We start from the raw sequence: 15,308 nt of genomic DNA on the forward strand, positions 1-15,308 counted from the left end.
TAATGTAGAGGAGGCATTCTGATGACCCTCCTTGGCAGGTTCTTCGTGCAGGAATAGGCTCTGAAACCGTCGCTAAGTCAGCTGAGCGATCTGTCTCCCCTCCATCGTCCTTTCGGGTAAATGTCTAAAAGTTGATACTGATTAGCTCTTGGAAATGGCTTCTAACTTGGTAAATGAACACAGGTTTCGCATGGAACTACAACTCCTGGGGGAGCAGTTTATTCGGCCCGGGCTTGTTCTCCTGCCTCGGCCAGGCTTGAGCGTGTCAAGACGTCTCATTTGGCCTTGAAAGTGGTTCTTTTGGCCTCAAAAGTGGTTCCTGCCGACGTAGAGGCATACTTCTCCTAAAGCCTTGCTACCGATGCCTCCGCCCTTGTCAACTTCGAAGATCTAAATCCGGATCCCTTAAATGGGTATCAGTCTGCTTTGCTGGAGGATTCGGTTGTTTTGGACACCCTGCAGGCATCTCTTTTGACTGCAGCTACTTCTTTGTCGCTGGGCCTGCCTCGTCGTAAGCAACTATAGGAATTTGCGGACCGCCTGGGCGAAACTTCCGGACGTCTGAAGATGTTACAGGGTGTTTGCGATACGAATGACAACAAACTCAAAGAATTGGCGGCCCTGGAAATGGAAAAAACGGCTTGTGCTCAGAGCTTTCTGGACGAGAAACAACACGCTGAGGATGAACTAGCATATATAAAGGGTCTCCACGTTGAACAAAAAGCTTTGCGCGCCGAATTGAGCAGGATCGAGGAGCGTCTGAGGGAGATCCCACCAGAATCGGCGCGGGTGGCTGCGAGTCTTGCTTCCAGGTCAGCCCGAAGGATGAGGATGTACGATCGGGCGAGGGCTTTGGATGAACCCCTATCTGGACTCCGTGGCAAAAAACTTATTTTCGAGAAGAATCTCCAACGGGCTGAACGGGGGCTAGAGGAACTGGATTTGGCGTGGCCTAGCGTGATGGCCTTATGGACTTCCTCACGCCCTAGAACTTCATAGTTTGTCAGCCGTCTCCCTCCTATGCTGGTTGCTGTGACTGGAGATCTGTGCGTTGCCGAGACGGCGTCCAATCCATCGGCCGCAGGTACGTCCGCCGTTAGTATTGGGCTTGTAGATGTTCATTTCACGCATGAAGCAAGTTCAAACAACTCTCCCGTGGACCAATAACTTGTTCTGGGCCCATGTAGCTTTGACTTGAGTCACTCCCTCCCTTTCTGTTTTTGGTTCCTTTTGTGATGGTCTGTAAGTGACGGAGGGAATCGTTTTAGTAGCTATGACTGCAGTGCCCGTGTCGGCCTAGCTTTAATAGTAGCTTAATCCAGGTTACCCTTGTCCTGTTTGTGAACTAACCATCTTCTGATTATGGAGACATCTCTTATTCCAAATCCCAAAGGGACGGATAGAATCGCTTGAGATATTTTCCATTGACGAATGTGCTCGACTCTTTTCCTCGGGTTCCATCAACCTGTAAGCAGCTCCGGTTGTTTTGGCAGTTACGATGAACGGTCCCTCCCATGTGGGTGACCATTTTCTAAATTTTGGATCTTTTGGCCCCACCGAGAGGATAACCTTCCAAACCATATCCCCCTCTTGGAAGGCTTGAGGCTTAACATGTTTATGGAAAGCACGCTCTGCTCTCTTTTTCTGATGTTGTGTGTGCTCGAGTGCTTGTAACCTCTCCTCGGGTAAGGCATCGAGCTCTTGAAACAGTGCTTGATTGTTTTCTTCCATTGAGAGTCCTTTCATTTGAAAAATTTGGAGTGACGGCACCGTAATTTCCAGCGGGAGCACGGCGTCATGTCCATAAGTTACAGGTATGGGGTGTTGCCGGTTACCGAGGATTTGGCGTTCCTGTACGCCCATAGTGCTTCTTCCAATGCATCGTGCCAGCCTCTCGGATTATCCTCTAAAGCCTTTTTTATGATTGAAATTAGCACCTTGTTCGTTGCCTCGGCCTGCCCGTTAGCTTGGGGGTAGTAAGGAGAAGAATGGAGCAATTGGATCCCATATTGGGCTACGAACACCTTGACCTTCGTACCCGTAAATGCGGTACCTTGATATGCCGAATCTGTGAATAATATTCATTTTAATGAAGCGTACGGTATGGCCCTGTTGTACCTTGGCAAGGGGTACGGCCTCCGCGCATTTTGTAAAGTAATCGGTCGCTACGAGAATAAATGAATGTCCCTTAGATGATGAGGGATAGACCTTCCCAATTACATCCATCGCCCAACCCTGGAAAGGCCATGGCTTAACTATCGAATGAAGTTCTTCAGCGGGAATTTTTTGAAGTGGTCCGTGACGCTGACACGCTGGACATCCACGTGTGTAATTCACGCAGTCTTGCGAGATCCGTAGCCAAAAATAGCCATAACGGAGTATTGTCCACCTCATTGCAAGTCCGGCCCTGTGTGCGCCTCTAATGCTTTTGTGGACCTCTGCCATAACCTTCAATGCTTCTTCGTGCCCTAGACAGCATGCTAGCGTCCCGTCCAACCTTCGTCAGTACAACTCCCTATTAATTTGGGTGTATTTCAGGAGTTGATATCGCACGGCTTTTGGAGCGGCTTTCCCAGGGTCTACCAACCCTTCCAGTTAAGGGGTTCGCCAGTCTGAATCTGGCGCGGAGATATGTAAACATTCAAATCCTTGAGGCGCGTGCCCCTTTTAAAACCGGAAGCCCATTGTGCCAGATCATTTGCCTCTGCATTCTCATCTTGTGGTATATCCTCTAATACTACGTCTGTAAGCTGCTGTAGGAGACTATGGACTTCGTGGTGAAGGATTTGGAGTTGTGGATCCTTGCATTTGAATTCTTTAAGGGCTTGTCGGATGACTAACTGGGAATCCCCTCGGATAACGACCTTTCTGACCTTCCAGGCGACAAGGAAACACAACGCCATAAATAACGCTTCATATTCGGCTTGATTATTCGTGATACCCTACGGAAGTTGATGCGCGAAGCGCCATACTCCGCCCTCTGGGCTGTGAATTATCACGTCTGCTCCAGCCGCCCCAGCAGTACTGGATCCGTCAAAAGCCACCATCTAGGGTTCTAAGCCTACATAATCTTTGGCTGTGGCCTGAACCATCCCCGGATGTTCGGCTAAAAAATTGGCAATGGCCTGTCCTTTGATGGCCTTGAGAGGTTGATACGTTAATGAAAACGACGCTAACTTTAGCGCCCATTTAACCAAATGGCCTCGAAGGATTGGCCTGTTTATTAAACAGCGAAGAAGATCAACTTCGCATATGACCTTAGTTTCAACTGGCAGCAGATAATATTCTAATTTTGTACAGGCATTATATAAGGATAACCAAAGTTTTTCAACACCTCAATAACGAGTTTCGGCCTCATTTAAGGTCTTACTAAGATAATAAACAACATGTTCTCGACCTTCGTTATCGTCCTGGGCCAAAAGACAGTCTGTCGTATCGTCCGTTGCGGCTATATACAGTTTCAGCCCCCTTCCAAGGATCGGCGGCATTAACATTGACGGAGATGTTACCGCCTGCTTGATATGGTCTAGGGCTTCCTGCTGGGCATTTCCCTATGCGATTGCGTGTTTCTTCCCGCACAATAACGTAGAGAAGGCCTTCACCCTCCCAGCCGCGTTGGCGATGAATCTTCTTAAAAAATTGACCTTCCCCATCAAGCTTTGCAGTTCCCTGATGTTGCGGGGAGGTCCGAGGTCTTGGACAGCCTTAGCCTTGTTTTTATCAACCTCGATACCCCTCTGATGCACCAAGAATCCTAAAAAATTTCCTGCCTGTACTCCGAAGGCGCATTTTGCCGGGTTCATCTTGAGGTCATGCTGTCTCATTCGTGTGAAGGCTTTGCGAAGGTCTAATAGGTAGTGGTCAAAGGCTCGGGATTTCATGACCACGTCTTCTATGTATACTTCCATGCTAGCACCGATCAGATCGTGAAAAATTGCATTCATCGTTCTCTGGTAGGTCGCTTCAGCATTCTTCAAGCCGAAAGGCATAACTATCCATTCGAAGATTCCGATTGCTCCGGGGCAACGGAAGGCTGTTTTATGGGTATCCTCCTCAGCCAGATATATTTGATTGTATCCTGAGTATCCATCCATGAAGGATAGGACCTCATATCCCGCCGTGGAATCTACGAGCATGTCAGCAATTGGTATCACGTATTCGTCTTTTGGTGTCGCTAGGTTGAGATTCCGGAAGTCGATGCAAATGCGGATCTTCCCATTCTTCTTCAGTATGGGAACGATATTAGAGATCCACTCTGGATACCTGCACGTTCGAATAAAATTAGCTTTAAGAAGTTTTTTGACCTCTTCTTTTACCTTCGGCAGCAATTTCGGGTTGAAGCGCCAAGGGGCCTGCTTGTGCGGCTGGCACGAAGCCTTAATGGGCAGTCGGTGCTCCACCAGACTTCTTGATAACCCCGGCATCTCATGGTAGTCCCATGCGAAGCAGTCTCTGAATTCGCGGATCAGAGTATCCATTTGTTCTTTTGCGTCGCCGTCTAGTAGGACGCTGATCCGCGTCATCTGAGGCGCTGAATCGCTCCCTAAGTTAACCTCTTCCAGAGGATCTTGAGCTTCGAAAGGTGGAGCAGCTCTCTGGATTGGCAGCTGAACGTCTTCTTCATTCCGATCGTACCCAGGCAGTCCTGGAGCCGTTCCTGCCTGTTTGTCGGGTAGTGGGGCGGCAAGGTCGCCTTTTGTATGAATGGACAACAAGACCTGCCTGCCCTTGCCTCCAAATCGTGTACAATTAGGTCGTTAGACATGACAACTGTCTGCGCCGTCAAGCCGTTCGTCGGCCTCTATTCTAATTTTGAATCCTTTTATGGTTAAGTTACACTCCTTCCATATCCCAGCGTCCTCCAATATCATTGATAGCGGGTAAACTTCAGGAGAATAATATACGGCTTCCGCGGAATGTACTTCCATAATAGGATCAGTTTCGGCTTCTACCGTCTCGACTTGATTCCCATTCCAGAACATGACCTTCTGGTGGAGGGTCAACGGAACGCATTGAGTGGTATGAATCCAATCCCTCCCAAGAATAGCCGAGTAGGTTGCCTTTCCTTCGACGACAAAGAAGGCCATCTGATCCGTCCTAGTTTCGACCATCACTTTTGCCACTAAAACGCCTACGGCTGTATGTGCATTCTCAGTGAAGTCGGTCGTCCACAAGGATGTTGGGACTAAATAATTTCTATTTTTCCCTATTTTCCTCAAAGTGGATAGGGTCATGATATTAACTGATGCTCCCCCATCGACCAGGACTTTGCTGACTGATTTCCTTCAAGATGAACAGTAAGGAATAGCGGTTTAAGGTGATGTGTATTCTCGTCGGATAATTTCTGGAAAATCACTGGGTCCGGGATTCTTTCCGGAATGTTCAGCTCTTGTTCTGCCCAATATAGCGGGCCGGTCTCTTCCAATAAGATGTCTCCCTGGAAGAAATCAGGCTAGGATGAAGGCGCTTCATATTCCCGAGGTAATACTCCCACCGTCCTAACCTCGAGATTACCCTCATATTGTTCAAGATCTTCATCACCGAAGATAATATCTAAGGTGACCTCCGAGGCCTCGTCACATGTGAGGGCGTTGATCTTTTGTTCGTCTTTAGGAATCTGATTCCCCCCGAGTGTTACCGTAAAATTCATTTTCTTGGGAAATTCGACCCTTGAGAGAACTCCTTTCGGTCTCCATTCCCTCCGAGCCTAGATGTGATGACGTAGGTCCTGATGGTCAGGATTCAATCTTTCGGTGTTAACCCTTTCAGATTTTTGGTGTTGCTGCTTGTTAACTCCATCTTCTTGGTAGACAATTTGCTGCCCCCCAGCCTGCTGTTCCAGACGAGCAGCCAGGCGTTGTCGCTGCGCCCTCCGTTTATGGGTTCTGGTAGGGGGTTGGTTCGACCACTCCTTCCGATTCCTTGCCCAGCTTCCGTCATTTGGGATTTTCCCTGGAAGTTGGGTTTGATGGAGCGTGATTACCACTTGGTCCACCGATGTTACTCGCCAAACTTCCCCTTATTTTTCGAAGCTTACCTCTGCGACCGTATTCGTGGGGGAAAGTCTGTCCCACACTGAACTTCTTCTCGGAGGTTTGATCGACCTCCCAAGCCTTTCAAACACTGGTTTTTTAGGGCCTGTTCCCCTACCATATGTTCCAAACCCCGATTTTTCCTTTTTGGACCTGGCTGGATGTATTCCGACAATGTTTATCGGCGCGGGGAACAGCTCTATGTCTATCTTCATGTCAGGTTTTTCGGCCAGCTTAAGGCGGCCTTCTTTGATTGCCTTCTGAACCGCATTTCGGAAAGCAATACAGTTGCTAATTTGGTGACCATATACTCCGTGCCACTTGCAAAATGATTTCCCATTCAGTTCCTCTTCGGATGGCATCTTATGACCCTCCTTAAGGCGAAACTGGTTATCCTTTAGTAAGTGTTCGAAGATTTGTTCGGTCTTTGCGATATCGAAAGAATATGATACCTTCGGGTTGGTGTCTTTCCGTCGAGGTGGCTTAAGGGCTGGACATACGTATACCTTTCCTTGTGTTATCTCGGCCAGGAAGGCCTCATCTCCTTCTTCGGCCTCCTCGACTGCCTCTTCTTCAGTGAAAACACAATGATTTGCCCCTCGAAACTTCTAATTTCGAACCACCTGGGCCTCCCTTACGATTTGTTCAGCCTTTACAGCCTTGGATGTCAACTTCCGGAAATCATGATACTCTTAGAGGGTGACTTTGTCCCGTAACTGATGAGTCATGTTATCGATAGCCATGTTCACCACCTGATTATCTGGTATACGGACCTGTCACCTAGTTTCCGACCTTCTGAAATGCTCCAAGAACTTTTCAAAGGATTCGTCCCCCCATTGTCGTAAGTTGGTCAAGTCCGAGACGGTTACTTCTGGGAGTGGGCTGTAAAATCGCTCGTGGAAGGCTCTTTCAATATCTGCACAAGTGCGAATAGAATTCGGAGGCAACGAGGTATACCAGGAAAATACTGGTCCTGTAAGAGACAAAGAGAAGAGTTGGAGTTTGTACCAGTCGTGATTCCCGTATTCTCCTCCGCATTGAGCCGTAAATCGGCTAATGTGCTCGATCATAGAGCGGGTATCTTCCCCTGAGAATAATGCGAATCGGGGATTCGAGCGTTGCGAGGTAAATGATGATCCAAAGGGATATATCCTGGAAAAGGGAGTTGGTAATGAGGCATGGCCGGTAAGCAGATAGGATCTCCACAAATCCTCCGTATAGCATTTTCGATTGCCTGAGGATTCAGGAGTGGTGGCATCACTTCCACCTACCCCCAGGCTATTCCGGAGGTGCTTGGATGGGCAGCGGATTCCTGATCACCGGCTGCGGAGGAGCCTGGAGGATCGGTTCCCGTGGTGGGAGGCGAAATCTAAGCGCTTCCATGTTTTCCCTTATTGCTGGTGCCTGCTGTGCCGGGAAATTGCCGAAGGTTGCCTGGGTAGCAAATTCAAAATTTTGTTGTGTCCCGGAACCGGCAGCAAATGGCCCTTCTATGGTACTGGCCTGCCCCCCAGCGCAATAGGGTGCGGCCGAGGCAGTCCCTCATAATCCCCAGGCTGTCCCCGAAGAGGCTGGGGCAAACGAAGGCACTGGGGTTGCGGACAACCCTGCCCCCCAAGAGTTGCCGGTTCCCTACCCAGCCGTTGGATATCTCTGAGGGGTTGGAGCGGGAGGTGGTACGTTCAACGACGCCCCTGTCGACGAAAAACTCGGGTGCCAACTCGGGGCAGACGGTACTAACCCGAAAGTCATGCCAAACCCTCCTGCCTGGGATGGCCCGGCTAAAGTCTTCCCTGTCACCGTGCTGGACTCTCCGAACCTTCGGATAGTAGCCGGAGGCTCTCGAGACTTGTTCTTACCAAGGATCGTGATGTGACCATAACTGAGCGCTTGAGACGCTGTCTCAAAATTAGTTGAGAGGACGGGATTCGGCCAGGACTCGGGCGGATTGGAACCAATCATGGGAGCCTTGCCTTTTCGAAGTTCCTCCTCCCGGAGTAGCGCAATTCTATTCGTATGGCGGGCTTGAGCACATCTGTGATATATTTAGATATCTTCAAAGCAGATTCGTGGAGAGACGATTGAATTTCCCCACGAATTTGTTCACGGAGCACACTGGCCGGGAGGCTGATGATGGGATCAAGTCCTTCGACCGCGGCGGAGGTTGCATCCCGTGGAGCTGCCTCCTCCGCGGGATGCGATGATGAATCGCCGACTGTTTTCTTATTATTTGACATCTGTATAAATGTCGGCGGCTTTAGCTTCTTTTTTCGAAGTTGCATGCAAAATTCGCGAGACGTCGGTGTCCCACCAGGCGTGCCAAACTATTGTCGTAAAAAAATCGTCACCGACAGCTTAATCGGAAAAGTCTGTCGGAATTGATTTAATCGTAGGGTTCCTCGGCCTCCTCAAGAAAGGATCTGGGCTATCTCGCGATAACCGGAAGATTAACGAAAAAAGTAGGCAAAATTGAAATGAATGCTGAAAAAATTAAATTGGAATTAACGGGAAAAAAACTGTAGAAGTCTGAAAATAATGCAGGAAATTAAAATTGCATAGAAAAAATTAATGTAGAAGAAGATGAATTCATGAATGGCGTCCTCAACCTCCTTTTTCTTTTATTTCCCTAATCTTGTTCGGGTAAGACTCTTATTCCTTATTTTTCTCCAACCTCTTCTTAGTTTCAAATCATGCTTTATCTGTTTAGCCGTTGACCACGGGCCTTACTGATCTGGGCCTTCTTATGAACCGTATCCCCCGGAACTGGGGCTCCTGCTTGGGCCGGCCTGGTTAAATTTTGAAGTGTACACCTACCAACCCGCGTTTCTCCGGGCACATTCAACCTGTGATGTATCCGGAGGTTTTTAAAGTTTAAAATTTTTACTATAGTTTCTAGCCCTTTCTTTTTTTATTTTTATTTGTTATAATTAATTATTATTATTGTTACTATTAAGAAAGGTAAAAACAAACAAAAAAACAATAATTAAATTATAAATAAAAGTATATTTTTACTAATATGCGTAATATATTAATTTTTTAGGAGAAACGTATTTTTTTTAAAAAGAAAAACACACCCTTAATATATATTTTTTAATATAATAGTTTAATGAATACTTTTTATCAATAAAATTTTAAATAAAATTAATTATATCACAATTATGATTTTTAATTGAAAAAAAAATCATTAATTACTTACGCGTAAAGAAAATACGCCCCGTACTAATCTATATGAAGGTCAACATTTGTTCGTCATTCATGCATCCATTAACGCAAACATATATCCTTCGTATGGTCATGAGTTGTAATTTGTATTTTGAATACTCTCCTATAAGCCATTAGCTACAAGTTGCCATTCAAAGGCAAATATGTTGAATTGTTGCATCTTTGATTAGTAATTTCATTTCTTCTATTTAAGGATGTTTGCTCATTTTGTATTTTTGAATAAATATATTTTCTTTTATATTAAATATGATAAATGTATCTATTATATAAAAAATAATATTTTGTATTAAATTATTGATTTTTATGGATGAATAAAATATATATATTATATATATTTGTGCTAAAATATAGTATATTGTTTTTTTTATATATATGATATTTATGAGAAATCGGTCCAAAATAGGTTGGGTGAATAAATTTTATATTTTAATATTTCCTTCATTGTTCGTTGAATATGTTCTCTATTTATTTTTTTCTCCCTTTTTCTTAATATTATAATTTTTTTTAAAATAAAATTTGTATGTTATATGTATATCTTTCAAGAGTAACATAATTATTGGTAAAAAATATATTTTTTTAGGTAATCAAAATTATATTTTTCAAATAAAATTAATATTTTATCATATTTGATGCGGATAATCATTTAAAGTTTGACTAAATCACTTGAATGCTATATGAAATTATTACAAATTTTAAGTTTCCATGTTTTTTTTTTTTTTCAAGTGATATAATTGCATCCATTTTTTCTTACCAATTTACAATTTTAGTTACCAATTTTGTAAATAGTAACGTAATTATTTGCACAGTAATATTTTTAGGTAATTGAAAAAATTTATATTAATATTACTATATTTTATATAGAGAATCATTTAAAATTTGACTAAATTACTTAAATAGTATCCATAATTATTAAAATTTTTAACTTTTTTTTTTTTTTTTCAAGTGATATAACTCCATTTATTTTTTTTTACTAATTTACAATTGTAGTTACCAATTATCCACAAATATATATATATATATAAAAGTATAATTAATGACATTAATTTCTAATCCAAAATTTCAATTATAAATATATCCCAACGAAGTAGTAAACCCATCGTTACCGCTACAATAATATTTTGAAATCCAAAACATTGAATTTTTTCTAGTCCTTTTTATTATTTAACAAGAAAGAGTGATGATGTTGTACAACTTCTTCGAGAAGATAAAGAAATTCTAACCAGTTTGTCAATAATGTGTCTTGATTTGTTGAAATTCATTTCCGGTCTCGAATCAAGCTTCATAAATGGCTCAGTGAAGTACTCCAAATATAATAAAAGATATAACAAAATAAAAATAAAAACAGCTCGATGCGAGATCAATTGTACTCGCTCGAAGGGCTAGTGTGAATAGGTATATCCATCGAGATCTTGGATTAAGATCAAGACGCCCAATGGATTGCCTAGTTAGAGAATATATTGTCAATTGGAAAGAGCATATCGGAAATAGTAGTCGCGCTGGGACAACTAATCGAATATTGTTGTTGTAAAAGAACAACAACATTAGAAATTATGTATAATTATTAGTTACAAAATAATTTGTTAGATAGGATTTTTTCTTTTATCATAAGAAAAATATTTGTATTTTTAATATTTAATGTTATTTGTATTTTTAATCTTTAATGTTTCTTTATTGGAGGAAAGTGACAAATTGCATATTATTGGATGCAAATAAAAATAATGTTGTTGGATTTGGGGCATACTACTGAATAATGTTTTAGTATATTACTATCTCATTGCAAATTTAAAAATAAAATTTAATATAAAGCTAATTAATTTATTTGATGGATAAAAAAGATATAGAGAGTAACATATTACAATTCAAATATGGCCATAAATTATGAATATTCAACATAGTTGAATTGCTCGGTTCAACAAAATATATATTGTTAGGTATATATTTTTATGTGGTTCAACAAATATCTTATTTATCAATGACTATATAAAACAATTCGACCAGATCATTTCATCACCAATTCATTTCTTGTCCTATTCTTATATCAGTAGAAGTGTCAATTTCAAACACAATCCAAAAATATGAACATGTTCGACTTGAAAAGTTTGAGGTTTTAGTTAAGATATCCTAAATCATTTTAAAATTCAGGTTGAGTAACCTATTATCTAAAATTAGGTCACGACATAACATAATATCTACAAGCTAGCTTATAAAGTATACGCCTCATTTTTAAGTATTAATTCATATTTATGGTCACACCAACTTCGAATATACACAATAGAAAAGATATAAAACTCCAGTTATAGTTTGTGCGGTATTTTATTTCTAATTTCAACAAAAAAAAAAAATACAATGGAAAAGATCTAGCTGCCAAAAAAAAATATGACATCATGATGCCTCATGTGATGCCTTCAGGCCATGTTTGTCAGAATATGTTTCACCTTATGTGACTTACTTTACTAAGTTTGCAAGCTATTAGATGAGGTTAGAGTTTACTTAGACCGAGCTCGAAAATAATAGATGGGATTCTCACGTCATAAAAAAACAAGAAAAAAAAATATAGAAATCATGTCCCGTAAGCGTGGTCTGGTGATGTGGGGTTAAATTCGTTACCATGAGGTCTCCGACCCTTGAGTCTTGTTTGCCACACCCGGTTTGATTAATGTCATCTCCAACTCAGTACTCTATCTTGGCTATAGCTACAATAAAAATGCAGTTGACCTACAATAATTTTACTCACACCATAAACTTCCATATATATTCATCTTTTATACTCCCTCCGTCCCAGAACTATAGTCTGAGTTGTATTTGTCACGAGATTTAAGGAATATTAATATTATATTGGTAGTGGATAAAAAGTAAGAGTAAAAGATTTTTTTGCCCTTGTGAATGTATTAGTGTAGAAAGTAGTAGTAACTGTATAATAATAATGAAAAAATAATGGTAGTTTTATAGTGATATGATTATTTATGGAAATGAGACTATTGTTTTGGGACGGACAAAAATGGTAAACAAGACTATTGCATTGGGACGGAGGGAGTATTATTTTATATAACTTTTCATATTTATAAATTACACCAAAATTTAATTTATTTTTACATTATCACCCAAAAATATATAATTTATCTATTATTTAAATATTATATATATTATCACCAAAAATAAAAGTACATATTACTTAAAAAAAAAAAAATTACGTATCATTTTCTAAAAAATAAATTTATAAACTACCTTCATCCCATAAGAAGGGTATCGTTTTCCTTTTGCTTAATTGTTTTTAATATTAAAAATATCTTTATATTTGTATAATTTACTCTACAAATATCATTGCATTTATATTATAAGAGACAAATAGATATATTTTTTCTATTTTGTTTCTTGATTTATACTACGTATTAATATAATAATTAATATTAAAAAATCAACATGCAAAAAGTCTATGGTACTTTTCTTATAGGACGAAGATAGTATTATTTTTTAAAAAATAAAATCATATACTATTATTTTAAAAAAAAATAAAATTATATGTCACTTTTTAAAATGTAAAATTACACTACCTTGGTCTCATAACAATGACACAATTTGTCTTTTATGTCATTATAGTTAACATTAAAAATATTTTATATTTGTATAATTTACGGCACAAATGTCATTGTATTTGAATTATAAGTATTTTTATCATTTCCTCTTAATTTCTACTACGTATTGATATAATAATTAATACAATACAACCTAAAAAACAAAATAAAATTACACAATACACTCTAAAAATACTAAAATATACAAAATAATCCACTTCAAAAATGGAGTTGGGCTACAATAACACTGTATCTAAGTGATGACTTCTGTTAAGGGAAAAATAAATTAAGTATCATGATTCTTGTAAAAAGAAAGTCAGTACAATTTATAAATAAAATGCATATATTATGTGTTAAATAATATACATAGTTATGTTGTATTTATATGTATGTACTGATTGTCTTGAATTCAATTATAGATTATACTATTTTATTTTTTTTTTACTACGAAGTGTGCTATATAAGTGTTTTATTAATATAATAAAAACATTAATACATAAACAATAAGGACATGTCATTCTCAAAGACAATACAATCAATAATTGAATTTACTACTAGGTGTGTTTGTTTGGGATGGGATTAGATTTATACTATTCATCCCATTTTTTCTTTCAAAAAATATCAAATTAAATACTTATTTTTCATTTGTTATATTATACTAAAAATTAATTTTACATTCAAAACATCACATCATACAACTATTCAAATTCAAAATTTTTACTATTCAAATTCCAACTCAAAATCCAAACCCCTAAACAAAATGTATTCATACAATACATCTATATATTTTTATTTAATACGGAATATACTGTGTTAAATAAATAATTATGTTGAATCTATTTCACGTGTGATGAATAAAAATATAAACATAATACCGATATTCTCATTTAACACTATTAGGGGACCAAATTTAAAATATACTCCTTTCCATTTTTATTATATATAGATAAGTTGCTTAAATAAAAATAAAATTTTTCCATTCTAAATGGATAGTAATATTTTACTATTATTTCAAATCAATAGTCTTATTATCATAAATAATTACATTATTATAAAATTATTACTATTTTTATTATTATTATTACACAATTATTATTATTTTTTAAATTTAAATTAAACTATACATTCAAAATGGAAAAATAATTTTTTAATTAATAAATTATATCCAATGCCAATATATTAGTAATATCCATTAAATCTTGTGTCAAAATATTACAACATGGATATCATGCTGAAATTGTAAAAATCAGCACGGCTGAAGTTAATCGCGGCCGTTAATCTTATTTAATATTACTTAATAAAAGACTATAAATGTAATTTTATCCATTTAATAATGAGATTTAGCAATGCTGAATTAAAGTATAATATCAGCATATGATCCTTAGCCAAAAACTTATAAAATTATTGTTTACCATAGAGGTAGAGCTAGCAAAAATAGCCATAGTAAATAAATCTAATTTGAATCCGCATAAAAAAAATAAAAATATATGTTGAGGCCTAAATAATAAGCCAAAATTTCCGGGCCGTACTAACCCGACACTACTTATGAACCGTGCTGGCCTAGGCTTATAAAGGCCGGATAGTGATTGACTCAACCCAAATTATTTAAATTAAATATTTTAAAGATAAAATAACATAAAATTTCTTGTGATTTTTAAAATATCATAAAATTTATTTGTAATTTAAAAAATATTGCAAAAAAATATCATTTCCTTTAACCGTTGACAGAGATTGTCGGACACACGCTAGTGATATGACAAAATTATATATAATTGGGTATAAAATTGCAAAATACCCTCACTTTTTCATCTTCTTCACCCTCTACTTCTCTCTTGAGGCTCGTCGCTTCTTCCAGTCTATGATTAAGGATCTGGATATAAAATTGCCGTTTGTTTCAAACCCTAATTCGCAATTAAATTTCAGTTTTTTGGATCCAGCTAGCTAGAAATCTCGTTGTTATTCCAATTGCCATCCCCATCTTTTATTGCTGAAATCCGTATCATAGTTGCCGACGAAGCCGATCTCTTAATTGGAATGAACTCCTCGCTGGATGTCTGGTCTGGGAATTCCTTCGATTGGGCTCCATTCGTATTATTGTCGCAGAGAACTGTTGACTGGATGACTCAATTGTTATCGAGAGCTCCCAAAATGACTATGTATTAATCACAAGATTGAAACTTTCCGACCACTCAAAACCAGTCAGGTGGAGAGGTTAATTAATGAATTACCTTGAGTGACGAGGTGGAGACAGAGAGGGAGTTCGCGGCCGAAAACTTGAATCTTACAGCACTCTTTTTCCAAAGCGAGGATGTATTTCGCCGGAGAGACGATGACGATGATGATAATGGTTGGTGGTGTTGATCAACATTTTATTTGGAAGGCGACTTATAATTTATGAATTCTTAATTTCTATGGAAGAGGAGTAATTGGGAGAAGCCGCTTGTCTGTCTCAGCATAGACACATCCAAATGAAGGGATGAAA

The sequence above is a fragment of the Andrographis paniculata genome, unplaced genomic scaffold (genome assembly GCF_009805555.1).
Source record: "Andrographis paniculata isolate CXL003 unplaced genomic scaffold, ASM980555v1 Contig15END, whole genome shotgun sequence".
Classification (NCBI taxonomy): domain Eukaryota; kingdom Viridiplantae; phylum Streptophyta; class Magnoliopsida; order Lamiales; family Acanthaceae; genus Andrographis; species Andrographis paniculata.